Source organism: Protopterus annectens, chromosome 12.part0 (assembly GCF_019279795.1).
Source record: "Protopterus annectens isolate FY-2018-M chromosome 12.part0, PAN1.0, whole genome shotgun sequence".
In the NCBI taxonomy this organism is placed as follows: domain Eukaryota; kingdom Metazoa; phylum Chordata; order Ceratodontiformes; family Protopteridae; genus Protopterus; species Protopterus annectens.
In genome coordinates this window covers 1,120,340,369-1,120,354,996 of record NC_056746.1, presented here as the reverse complement: position 1 = coordinate 1,120,354,996, position 14,628 = coordinate 1,120,340,369, and the positions used below count along the sequence as shown (strand labels likewise).

Sequence of the window (14,628 nt, the reverse complement as noted above, 5' to 3'; positions counted from 1 at the left end):
TGAGGTCTTACACATGTATTTGTGTGAAATGACAAGGTTTTTGTATATAGGTCCAGTTGTGTATGTGTCCTATTTAATTGTAAAGACCATCCAAGTCCAGATAGTAGGATCATACTTACAGAAATATTGTGGACAATATACCCGCAGTCATACATCTGAAAACACAATAAGGGTATCTTATCCCTCATACATATAATTCATATCAGCTCCACTATCTAAAGTGCTAGAAGTGAGAGGGAACATAATGGGAAATGGAACAATAGTAAAAATGTTTGAAATATCCTGTATTGGATCCCAGGACAATGTGTATGGAAGTCCTACACTTACACCTGTTGCTACAAGAATGTTGAAATAACACTTGTATATTTTTCAATTCATTGCTAAACTGCACTGTCACAACAGTAAAAATTGATTGCACAACCTGTACTAGAACCCAGGACCATCTGTATTCCAACCCTACACTTACACCTGCTCCCACAGGACTAGTTACATCACAGTTCCATAATTCCCTACTCTCTCTTAAGTTCTCTTTGTTAACCAACTCACAATGCCACTTAGCGTGTTTCAGAGGTGCCCAGCAGAATTAATTGAATGTATCCATTTTCAATGATTGCCTGTCTATGTCCTGTCTACAGGTCTTTGACCGCTGCAGGTGCTGAGGAACCTTTCTAACCACAGTGCAATGTCACATGGAAAGCAAAAATTGCAACAGTGTATCCTTTTTAGCCTTTACACTTTTACAGACACCCTGTCTACAGGCATTGTGCAAGTGTTCTGTCAGCTTCCTGTGTGGGCCACTAATCAAGGTCTGCATGGTGTTAAGCATCGCTCAAACAAGATAAGCACAGCCAAACCTGCCATTCCTTTTCTCCATTTCCCTTGTTTGCACTAAGTTGCGCATGGCGTAAACATTGGCAAAAAAAAATACAAGGGAAAAGTAGCTGATATGAAGAAAAGAAAACTATGAAATAAACACTACAAAATGTTAGTAAACATGACATATTTCTACATAGGTGTAGACTTAAACTCTCACTCCAATGATCCTTCAGAACAAAGTAAGGATGCCTGATCCCTCTTTGCCACACAAACAGCTCTGCAGCAAGAAACTAAAATCATTATGCATACAACCAAATGCAACATCATCCACAGTACTATGAAACCATATTACAGTTATTTGTACATGTACTAATTCCGGCTATAGTGCACTGAGTGATCACACAACCATTTATGAGTATTGCTTACAAATATGCAGCTCTGTTTTATCTATCTGTGTTTGTTGCTCATTCTTGTCTTACTGAGACATACAGTCTGTAAGCCATTCTATATCATTGTCCTTAAAATGTGTGAGGATATTAAAAGGCACTAACAGACATACAAATGAAGGGGAGGTTGGATGTTAATGTATAGAATCTGTGAATTGTGTGCTGCTTACTTACATTTCCAACCTTGATAACATTACTTCTACACTTTGTAAGTCTAACTTGACACACCCACTGGAGGTAGGGCAGTCTGCATTGCTGTTGTGTTTTTCTTCTCCCTACAAGTAATCATTCACATGTGGCAATCCATTAACAACAAACACTGAGGGAATGCCTGCACTACATTTACACCTGCTACACGGAGCAAAGAATTTGGGATTCAACAATTCTAATGGGTTCACACCTCACTTGCATCTTCACCATGCTCACAGCTCAGAATTTACACCATAAAAAGGCAACCATACTGTAATGATATGGGCAAGTGCCAGCATAGCCAGCTGGAGTTTTGTAAAGAATGATATAGCCTTTAAATATTAAAGTGACTTATACAAGATGCGTGTGTTACAAATGTATTAGAACTGTATGTAATTTGTATATCAAATTGATTTGTACAGATGTTTGTGCTGAAAATGTGTTTGTGAGGTTTGCTTGTATTGAAATTTATCAACAGTGCACCCTGCTGAAGTGAAAAGAAATGTACATGCATTATTGTAACTGAATTAAATGTATGTGTTTTAATAGAGGATACTGAGACAACAATGGTTAACCAGCTAGCTTGCTTTAAGAAAAATAATGGAAAGGGAAATGAGCTGTTAAACCATTAAAACAGTACCCCACAGTCCTGAATAGGACCAGAGATGCCAGTTCTGGGAAAAAGCCTTTGTTCATTAGCTCAGTGAAAAGAGTGGAAGCCCCAGGCATAAACTTTTAGATGTGTATTGTAGCCATCTATGCTACATTCCTGTCTTAACTTCAAGGGGAATTCTGTGAGAACCTAGAGTCAGGTGAAAAGATGAGGTCATTCTGCCAGCCCTCTTGGAAATTATATTTTAGATATTACAAAGAGAGGTCTCAGAGTATTCAGTATTCTGTTTTGGGGGACCTGGCTAGAAAAACCCCACCCACAGCATCTTCCCTTGTAGTAGTAAGTAACTTAACTAGGGAACAATAATTCTTTTAGATTAGTCAGGAATATAGTGAAGCTTTGTTGAGATATTGTTTTTCTGTATTTGTCTGCCCATCAATGTTCTTTTCAATATTTCCTGTGATCTGAACTCTGGTTTACTGTAAATATGTATTCAATATTTTCATGTTCCTTTATTATTAATTATTAAATATATTTAAAACTTTTATTGTGGCTGGTCCTTGTAAAAAAGTACCTAACCTTTGAGAGTACTTATATTTATTTGGTGACACTGTGTGGGCCACTCCATAAGGCCTAACTGTCTTGGTCTACTACTATCATTTGTATTAGCATTAATATAGCACTATATAATTGGATACACTTTGTAAGATCCTTATAGTAACTGACTGGTGGCAGTGAATTTACCTTATAGTCTGGGCAAAGTTGGCACAGTGGGTAATCTGTGCCAGCCTTTCTCACGTGTGTGTGTGTGTGTGTGTGTGTGTGTGTGTGTGTGTGTGTGTGCTTGAAAATTAAATCTTAAAGAGTGTGTGTGTCAGCTACTTGGGGCTGGGACACAAAGCACCTGGTTCACAGAGAGGGTACCAGAGGACTTGGCTTAGACACTCGGCTGAGGACCTAACCCTACACCTGTACCAGTGGGGAATCTTTTTTGGGACCTGGAGGGAGACAGATATAGAGACATCCAGACCCTGGGCTGATTGCTTTCCCTGTGTGCTCTTAAGGGAAAGTGTACTTGATGCAGGGAAGTCTGCATCTGGAAGTACTGGCTGTATCCATTTGTATTCCAGCTGCATATTCCTCTCCAGTCAATGGTGAGAATTCAAGCTTCTTGATCACTGGCCCAGCATGGGGGCATCACATATTGTTGGAAGTGGTGGGCATCACATATTGGCAGCAGTGGTGGGCATGACACATGTAGCTAGAGAACCTGAAAGTGAGGAGTATTGTTTATGTGGAAAACACAGAAGATGCTATTACTTTGGGATATATCTGCACAGAAGATTACTGAAGTTGAGAAGGTATGCTTGCATTTTTCAGCTATATATTGTATATGCTGAAAGGTCATTAAGAAAAATATGTGTAATATTTTATATATATATATATATATATATATATATATATATATATATATATTTATTAGCAAATGCAGCTTTTATCTGCATGCATTACTTAGAAGTCTACTGATGTCAGGGGCATGTTTGTCAGTGCAATTCTCAGCTGTACATGACTGGCAATACCTTAAAATGGAATGTTCTGTGTTAAATCTGTAGACATGTTTTAGGGACAGTTCATTTGATAGCACATTTAGAATTTCACTGATGGTTTGCGAAATATGTCATTTGCCTGTTCTTTTGAGGGTGGGGGAGCAAAACTGCATTTCTGTTTTGGCACAAACACAGATATGTTGCTATTGCTTCTCTCCTTCTTTTGCATCCAGCCTTGCTTTGTGTGTGAATCCAATATGTTACAACCACTATTATTACTATTATTTCAAATCTCTAGACTGTTTTACATTTTTCCAGTGGGTAATAGGAAAATGCTACCTTTTCTGTTTTGTATGGAAACAGGACTTTTTTAGTTATGTGATACTTTTATGTATTACCCTTCTGTTATGTTTTACGTCACCTAGGACTATGGCACCCAGGCGTCTCAATCCCGAAAACCCCCTTCAGTGTCCCTGAGAATCAGGTCATTGTGGAAGCTTTAGGTGACATGGTGCCTTTTTGTTTCAGAGGGGACATGGCAATATGTCAGGTAGAATACAAATTTGGCAGCAGATAGTTGCGGATGTGAATGCAGTAGGTGACCACAGCAGGACATATGATTAGGTGTGCCACAGGGCCACTGACATGATCTCTTCTGTACAGAGGAGAGCAGCTGCAGTGGTCTGTGACTAGACAGGTACTGGGGAGCTGCTACAGAACCACCACTAACAGTAAATAAAGAGTTCCTGTCCACTGTCAAGGATCCAGACAGCTCCCAGGAAAGTGCAGAATAGTACATCCTTGACATTGGTTCTATTGTTTCAGGGACAGCAAGTATGCCCCAGGAGGAGCTTCCAGGTGGGCTTCTGTATCTCAATTGTTAAATACTCTTGTATAGTAAAATATTTACAGCAGTATATTAGTTCTGTTTAACAAGAAATTGGTTGGGAAGATTGTAAATTGCTACAATCAATAACACATTCTGATTGATTACATATGGGTTTAGGTTGGACTTGTCATCCAAGTTCTTGTTGAAAGTATAGTTAATGGACATATAAAGAGAAAAATGTTTTAGCCCTGTGTTACTGTTAATTGTGATGATGTTGTCCTTACCTTTTGCTTAACTTCTTCCAGGACCATCCAGCATAGCATAGGGAGCCTACAATCATCTGCTCATGGTAAGTGAAACATTTTTATGTCAGTACTGATGAGCAGTTCAAAGAAGTATTTAGTTTGTGATGTGGTTGTCAGGACTGTTGTGTGTGTTGCTGTACTGTCTGTAATTGTGACACCACTGTTAGTTTGTTAGCATATATTGGACTACAGTAGTGTAGGTATTAATTTATTCATGTGTTTGTTGCTTATTATCATAGGTGATCCTGACAGTGGAAGTGTGGGACTCCTATCACCTGATGTCAGAGTATCAGCAGACTGATGATGATGGTGGCGGCCAAACAGAGGCAAGTCAGAGAGTACACAAGTTGACTCTGACACTGAGGTTGTCACTCAGCTATCCCTTGTAATTCCATTGGACACATCCAGTAGACCTATTCCTACCCATTCCAGTGAGCCCTCAGATATTGGACAGGTGGAGGGTGAGACACTCAATCAGGGAAGAGTGGTTACTGCAGCTTCACTGCCTGTTGATTCTAGCCAAAGCCAAAGTGTGGGTGAGGTGCTATGCAAGAGGGGTGTTAGGGCTGCTTGGAGGAGGCCTGCTGTCCATCCTCCACCTGATCCAGGAGTGTCTTCCAGTGCCACTCAATGCATGTTTAGGGCCATCATGGAGGCACAAGCACATTTCCATTGGTCCTCCAGAGAAATGTTTAGGGTTGTAGATGTGACACAGGCTGACATGTGTAACTGCCTCCACCGTGTTGCCTATTCAATGGATCAGATGAATGACATGGAACAGACAGTGTCTAAGCTAGATCATCTGCTGGGATGGGAATGGCATCTTCATGGGCATAGGTCAGCCACATAATCTGCTGTTTGTTGACATGGTCATGCCTGATCACACTCCCATAGTGGCAGTACTTCCACTGCTACATCAGTGGTTGAGGTGTCCACTCCCAGATGTAGCAGTTCATGGGGTCATGGTCCTGGGTGTCCTTTTGAGAGGAGCTCATCCAGCAGACATCAGTCACATTCAGGTAGCAGCATCTGACCATGGTTGGGGACATGCCAGTACAACTCCTGGCAGAGCCAGTTCTTGTGGTCAGGCACGACAACAATGAACTGCCACCTCTACCATGCATGGTTCACACCTGTCCAACATACCAAGATGCAGAGCTAGCACAGAGCTTAGCTGTGTTCATGCAGACACTCACACACCAGTTTCACCTGGAGGACCCATACAGACACACACACATAACAGTTACATGGTTCAGCTATGAAGCTTAAAGCTCATTTTGTCTCACTGGCCATTTGTAACTTTATATGAATGTCTGCCTACTTCTCTTTCTTACTCACACACACTCACTGACCTTTTATGTCAGCCTAGACTTCCTGCCCCCCCCCCCACAACACCCTGTTTTCTATCTTTTGGATTCAGGGATACATAACATTTGTGTCTGATGCTCAATGTGCATAACTGACTTAGTGCTTAGTGTATCTACATTTGTGATGTTGAATTGGTCATTGTACCTTTGACTTACATTGGTCTTAGAAAGTACAGTTGATGGCATCAAACATTTTTTGCATCAGTATTGTTAATGATCGTGAGAGGGTTTTGAACTCTGAAATTGAAATGTCTCATTACTTTCTAACTTCTCTCTTTAATGATTTTCCAGTACAAAAGTATGGTGCTAAACTGAGGACATTCAGTGACCATCAGTACTTTTGAGAGACTGTGTGAATCTTTGATGCCCGAGACCTGCTCCTTGATAATGGACAGATATAAGTCACATAAGACTCTGCTGTTACATGTTAAAGTCATTTCTGTACAAATCACCCACCTTTTACTTGCTTACACCACCAAGTAACAACATGCAAGGATATGCCATTAATTTGTATCATTATACAATACGCTACAGGTTCAACATTTTCCTTGTAAATCTAGAAGTTGCAACAGTTTTAGTTTAGGGCTGAGTCTATTTGATGCTAGCAGTACACAGCTATTAATGAGTAGGTAAGGTTGTGAGTGCTGGCTGGCATCAATGTTACTATATATATATATATATATATATATATATATATATATATATATGTGTGTGTAGGAAGAAGGATTTAGCCCCTTAAGTGGCAAGTGAGTGTGCCATGCATTGCCTCTTAGCCAATGCAAGTACATATTGAGCACACCTACATCTGCTTACACCCACTGCAGCTGCCAGTTCTCCCCTCTGTCTCCTCACCTGCATTTTGCTGTGGTGAACTTGCCATTGGTGGTGGGATGTGTGCCCCTTCCCCTTGTTGATCCTGCTGAAGCTGTTTTCTCAGGATGATGTTATGTAGCATGGCACATACAGTGAATATTTCAGTACTTGTTCGTGGATTGTACTGCAGGGCTCCCCAGATGTATCTAAGCACTGGAACCATGACATCAGCAGCCCAAACACATGTTCTATGATATCTCTGGTTTAAGTGTGTGCCTCATTATGGTGTTCTTCAGCGGGTGTGTGTGTGCATTTCTGGTGTCATCAGCAATGGTTCCAGTGCATAACCTGTATCCTCCAGTAAATGACCCTGTGGAATATCCCACTTATTGAACATCTGATACAGTTGGGAAGTGTGCCAGATATGTGAGTCATGGTAACTGCCTGGGTTGCCAACACACACATTCAAGATGATTCCCTTGGCATTACACACAACTTGGAAAGTTAATAGAGTGGAAGCCCTTTCTATTCATGTAGAGTCTTCTCTGCTCCCCAGGTGGTGCCTATGGTGTGGCGCCCCTGCACTGGCCCAGTAATCAAGGAGCCTCAATCCTCACCACTGGCAACAGTGAGGGACATATATAATGGGAGGATGATAAGTACACTCACAGTAAAGTACAATTTCCCTTAGGAGGACACCAAGATCACAGTTAGTTTGGGGCTGGTTTCTCCCTCTTTCTCCAGATCCTCAATAAGACTCCCCACTGGCACAGCTATAGGGTTAAGATCTCAGCTGAGGGGTCAACCCAAGACCTTCAGCACCCTCTCTGTTCAACCAGTGCTTTGTGTCCCTGCCCAAGTAGCTGACACACACACACTTTGAGATTTAATTTATATACAAACACAGACACACACCTGGGGAAGGCTGGCACAGGTTTACTAGCTATTCCCCGTTCTGCCCAGACTATAAGGTAGTTATCACTGTCACCAACCCCTCCTTATCAGCTACCAGAAGGCCCTTACAAAGCATGACCAATCTTACTGTGTAATTACTATTATCCAAATGGTAAATGTGACCACTACTTATAAGGCTATTTAGGAGTGGTCTGTACAGTGTCACAAAATACATATGCAAGTATGGTAAGAGCTTAAATATGTCTCACAAATATCAGCCACAAAGATAGGTTTAAATATATTTAATAATAAATAATAAAAGAACAAGACCAATACTCAGAAAACAAACACAGTTACTTCAGAGTTCAGAATCACAGGAAACATTTTAAAACAACACTGCAGGACAGTCTCAAACAACCACAGAAAACATCTAAACTAATCTCCACTACATTCCTGTCTATATCCAAGAGAGATACTATTCCCTAAGTCTTACTTACAGAGCAAGGCAAATGCAGATAAGTGGATGTTCTTGCCAGGTCCAAGACAAAACACAACATGCAAAGTCTCTCTCTCAGAGTTCTCAAATCAATATCAAACACCACAGCTGGGTCAGCTTGGATGACATCACTCTCTGCCACCTGCCTTCAATTGCCCAGGCTAACAGAAACTAACATCTCTGTGTTAAAAATAAACATCTCTCAGATGTTTGCTGAGAACTGAAAGTTGTAAAACAATTAAACCCTTTTACATTTTAGACCTAGTAATTACTTCTCTCCAAGACAATAGAAAAACCTCTATCTCTAGACATTGTGTCTGCTTCACTGAAACTGAGAGATAACACAATTGTAAAAAACTTTAATTTCAACTTATTTTCTTGAAGTTTTGTAAGTTAACTCGGTATGTTCCGGCTGCTACTATTAAACCATACATTTGCACAGGTACATACATTTCTGTTCTTTTCCAGTAGGGTACACTGTGGACACATCCTTGAAGCTTAGTAAATAACATACAGTTCTGTATAAATCATATCAATATTCACAAATGACATATGATTATTTACAAAATTCCAGATAGCTGGGCTAGCAGTGTCACATATGGGAACCAGTACTTCAGGGTAATTTGCTACAGGGTAGAACTCCTGCATATTTCTGGCCCTGTCCTCATGAACAAAGGGAAATATATGTGGTCACTTGCATGTTGGAGCATAGCATTCAGAAAATGATGGAGGATCCTGGATGCTGATGCCTATGGCATCCCCAGCATGTCCCCCGTTGGTCTCTGAAATGTTCCTGTAGCTAAAATTCTAAGTGCTACACATACTTTTGCCTTCACTGGTATGGGTTCCCCTTGGTTTGCCCTGGCTCTGAGTTGAGGACAACAGAGGTTGCAGAATTCCTGTAGTGTGTCTCTATCCACCCTGTAGCACTCTACACTTTCCACATCATGTAGATTGTGATAAGTTAAACGGGGTCTGAAAACTCTTCCCCTTCTTGGCCGTGGTCTGTTAGCAGCAGCAGCATAGACTTCAGCCTGTTGCACATACACATGAATTAAAGCAACAGCAGCCCCTAACATTCTTTCTGTGTAGACTGCTTTCCGTGGCTGTATTCCAGTAGGTTTTGGAATTCGCAAGAAAAACCAGCACTGAGTCTACACAGTCGCTTTATAGCTTGTTGAATAGTTCCTCCATCTTGGATTGGCTGATTAGCATACAATTCAGCTGCTTATACTGTAATTAGCATTCCATGATGTTTACCTTGTTTGTGCAGCTCTACACACCATGTAGAGCTGCTTACTTAATCTAAAAGGGTGTGCTACCATGTTTTAGCATCATGCCATGCCACACACAAGGTGTAAACAGACCATGTAGGCTTTATTGAGTCTGGCTGTATATCTACATGTAGAGCTATACTTACACTCAATGTCATTTGTACGTGTATGCAAATATAAAGTATATCTACATGTGGAGTTATACTTACATCAATGTCATTTGTACAGTATGTAAACATAAACTATATCTACATGCAGAATTACACTTATACTCAATGTCATTTGTACATATATGTAAATATAAACTATATCTACATATGGAGTTACACTTACACTCAATGTCATTTGTACTTGTATGTAAATATAAACTATATCTACATCTGGAGTTACACTTACACTCAATGTCATTTGTACTTCTATGTAAATATAAACTATACCTACATGCGGAGTTAAAGGTACACTCATGTCATTTGTACATATATGTAAATATAAACTATACCTACATCTGGAGTTGCACTTACACTCAATGTAATTTGTAAGTGTATGCAAATATAACTATATTGACATGTGGCATTTATACTTCCGTTTCACACGTGCAAAGCATTCCACAGCAAAATGTGTCATAGGGAAGTGTAAGCAACATATCCTATTATACTGATTTATCTTTAGTTAACTAGGCTGTACCTATTGGGAACTTGTCCATTTCAGGGGAAAACCTGAGGGGACCCCCCCCCCAGAGGCATAACAAGTTCTACATACCAAAAACAAAGGGTCTAATGCATTTGCATATCAGGAAAGAGATATACCAAGAGGTTTAAGTAGATAAATCAGTGAATCAGAAATAAGAAATAGAGCAGACTATAAATAAATAACAATGTGGGTTTGAAAAATTTTACATCAACGTTTGATACATTAATGGATATCATATGATAATATGGTAATACAACACAGTGTAAAATGGTTAACAGTGGTTGAAAGCTGAGTTATGTCTGTTTTCTGCACAAAAAAAAACAAACATAGTCAGTGTTGTACCCTGAATGGACAGACAGCTAAGAGCAATGAAATTTGACGTGATACTCCAGGCTTTACCTGTGGTGAGGATTAGCCACAGACCCTTACACTTAGCTTTAAAGAGGTGTGATTACGGATTGTGAGGATGATTATAGGTAGTTTCTTCCATACTAGGTCAGTACTGGGAGCACAGTCACCATTTCAACTCTGATTCGGTAATTTGGAGTAGTGATCTACAATGTTCTTTTCACATTTATACATGGATTTTCACTTATGATTAACTGAAATAGCATTAGTCATGTGATTTGATAGCATCCATTTGTATCAATGAGATGTTCTACATTAACCCATGACCTGATTAATCTATGTTAGTATTTTGGCATTCATTGAAAATTTCTGTAATTTACCCTGAGGTTTTCTGACCTCAGTTACATTACTTTAAGTGATACAAGTTGTGAAGCCCCCAAAATGGCAGGTGCATGGATGTGTCCCCATGGGAAAAAAACTGTCAGCAAACCCATGTTCACTTAGACAGCCCTGTAGGATCATGGTTCAATAAAACCTTCAATAACACAATGCATAGCTGTTCTACTTATGTTAACCCTATAAAAAGTAGAAAGAGCTACAGACTAAAATCTCTTAGCTGAAAACTCTGCACTTTGGCTGGCAAAGGACACTGCTTTCCTTGTCTCACAAGTACAGCCATCAAAGGGAGAAACTGCAGCAGGACAGATGATATATATTCCTTGTCTGTGAAGTGTTTCTATATCAGCATAACACTGCTGAACCAATATCAGTGAACTGCTGACATGAACTTAAGACTGCAATGTATCATGGTCTATCTAAGAAAGGAAACTGAAGCATTCCAAAAGGTAACAATCAGAAACTGAACCACTCCAAGAGGTAGAGCTTGGAAAGGTAGATCCCATGGACCTCGGAAAGGTAGATCCCATGGACCTCGATGAGGAACAGGCACTTCTGTACTGAAAAGTGACTGACTAGATGGCTCACTGGCACAGCAACACTGTATTCAGCCGCAGTGCTGTCGACCTGTTCTTCATAGTAGCTCATATATAAGAAAGTCACCCCTGGAGAGAGACAGAACCTAACTCGCCTTTTACAGCAAGAAAATGGGGGTGCTCCCTACTTCCACTGTTCTAACATCCCTAGTGATTACTGGAGGAACTGCAAAATGAGCTGCCAAGGCAAGGAGAAGGGAGAACAGCACCAAAAGAGTAGTGTAGACTTGGACAATCACTCCCAGTCTTGGAAGGGATTGGACACATTGGTAGGTTAAAGCAAGTTACCCCTAAGGCACTATGCGTGATGGTGCCAGAAGATACCCCTAGGCACTCCAAATGATGGTGCCACTCCTTGCAGATCTGATTCTCACTCCATCAGAGGGAGGGAGTAAGGTAATGGGGCACAGCTACACAAACAATAAAACAGCAACAATCAGCCAGAAAACCACATCTGTGTGCAAAAACAAAGTGGAAAGCCAAGTCTGACGAGGCAAATATACAATCCTTAACATAAAATGCAGAAAAGGTTCTCTTTACAAATCAACAAGGTTGAAACATTAACATCTTATGCAGGAAAGAAAAGTAGGAATAATGCTATATTTGGAGATACAAAGCTGGGCCATCGACATAATTGCAATACCAGGAAATAACTACCTGTATTAAAAAGGTGACAATTAGTTTGCCAGTCTTCTCCCTTGATGTGTCATGCCTTAAGGTGTTAGCCACTGAGGTACAAAGAGACAGGCATTATAAATGAGAAATTTAGAAATAGGTCAAAGAAATGTATTAAGAAGAGGATAGAAGAACAACATAATGAAGAAAACAGTGTAGCAACAATATTGTCAGATAGAAAATAATGCAGGTAATCCTGCCTTCCCCATAACAGAAGCTTTATTTCTTTAAGAGCGCAGCCTCATGCTTTTCATACACTTCCTTTAAATGCCCACGCTCTTTTATGTGAGTCTAGGACACAGAGAAAGAGAAGTGCTTACTTGCTCTCTGCATCTCCGGTTGCTAAGCAATAAGAAACAAGAGCCTCAGTGGATACTGTATGACAAAAGAAATAGCTCTGTTCTGTATAAATCCGATTTTGGTGTGTTCCGTTATTATTCATCCCAGTATTCAAATGTTAGCAGTTGCTAACTTTGAAACATTTAAGTGCAGTATTGTGTTGTTTAAACTTCCACGCTCTAAAGCTAGGTTCAAGGCTTTGTTTCTTGACTAGTTAACCAAACACCTCCACACACACAAACAGTGAAAAAACTTTGATTTAGTACAGCTCCTTTTCCTTCTTCACTCTTCTATTTCTGTACTCTGTTGCCAGGGAGACCTTAAGCTACAACAAAGACCCAGGAGTTTTTCCAAACAAAACAGCGGTTCCCTTTTTCATTCATTTGTAATTCCCCTGTTTTTAATAAGACCCAACGTCGCCCACCTAGTGACAGCATTAACAACCACAATACAACACAGCAGCAAGGCGCTTTGCTGTATACATACGTTGAAAACTGTCTGTGGTAATTAAATAACGGTGGAATTATGACAGAGGCCATCACTGCTAGTAAGCTGTTGACCAAAAAATTTCAGCTTCAGCTAAGAAAGACCAGGTTATAAACAAGATTGGGGTTTTATATATCATTTCCATGCCTTAGTCTGCCTCTCTGTTAGGTATGAATTTAAGTCTCATTTCCTGACCTGTCTCTTTTGCCTAACCAGCCATCTAGATCCTTCCACTCAGTAGGTTTGGGGATGCCTGTAATTCCAGGATTTAATGTGGAACACTCAGGATGAAATTCCTTCTCTTATTATGTTCCTTACCTCCAGAGTTCGCTACCATGCCTTTTAGATTTGCATTATCAATGGAGCAATTCAAGAGGTTCCTAAAGACACATCTTTCTCGAAGGCATATTTTTATCCATATCATTCTGTTACTTATGACTCTGACTGGATGTGACACACATACTTTAATATGCAAAATTTAATATTTATAGTCATACAGTTATTTACACAATTAATTAACTGAAATTCGGCTCATCTGTGTATTATTTCATACGTATTTGCAAAGTATAGTGTCTGTTTCTGATCTTGTCTGTCTATTATTATTTCAGTTTACCTACACATTTGCAAACTTCAATGTTTGTTTCTCATCTTGTCTGTCTATTATTATTATTTCAATTTACCTACACATTTGCAAACTTCAGTGTTTGTTTCTCATCTTGTCTGTCTATTGTTATTTCAGTTTGCCCACGTATTTGCAAACTACAATGTCTGTTTCTATTACAACAAGCCTAAGCCAGATTTGTAAAATAAATCTGATTTACCTTGACTAGTTTCTTGAAAGGCTGCAGTAAAACAATGCTAATGGAAGATAATTGTACATTCACAGCCACCTCTTCCTTGGGCGAAGAATTACAGATTATGTTTACAAGTAGCTAGTGTTTTGATACTATGAACTTCATTTGCAAAGTGATTTCAAATACCGGAACTACCAAAGAAAATGATTTCTCACCTACTATGAAACTTGTTTTAGGTATGTTGTCACCTCTCCTTCAGCAGAAGTGCGGAGACTGTAACCAGGCAACCATTGTGTGATTCTAAAAGTAAAAGCAAGACAGCAGTTAATAAGTTAAATATAATTATACAATCCTACTTTAATTATCCAAATACACATTATTAAATGGAATGTTTCTGAGGGTGTCAACTCGACACTACCAGTAGTAAAGATGTGTTTAACAGTTCACTAAACAAAACAGAATTTGTTAAGACCAGCAGCAGATTCAGAACTTAGCAGACCATTATGGACACCTATCACCACCCTTTTTCTCTTTTAAACTCTAAACAAACATAAAGTTAAAAAAATAAGTTTTTTAGTCATAGTATTGTTTATATAAACAGCAATGTATCTTTCTTGGCCATACATTTAACAAACTCTGCAAATGCCACCTTAATTATGCTGTATACCAAAAACACATCACTGGTGACTCGCTGACTCAGACAGACAGACAGACA

At 39.6% G+C, this 14,628-nt stretch overlaps 1 protein-coding gene across 5 annotated transcripts in view; it reads right to left on the bottom strand.

Annotated features, from left to right (window-relative positions):
* ELMO2 (engulfment and cell motility 2) overlaps positions 1-14,628 on the bottom strand; it is a 1,277,433-nt gene that overhangs the window by 1,016,498 nt on the left and 246,307 nt on the right. For 3 of the 5 annotated variants that reach the window (XM_044090132.1, XM_044090131.1, XM_044090135.1), the window contains one exon: positions 14,129-14,213. The exons of 1 other annotated variant lie outside the window; for it this stretch is intronic. The gene's annotated coding sequence lies outside the window, so the exon portion shown is untranslated. The remainder of the gene's footprint in view (positions 1-14,128; positions 14,214-14,628) is intronic. One more of the 5 variants, XM_044090133.1, reaches the window with a different exon arrangement.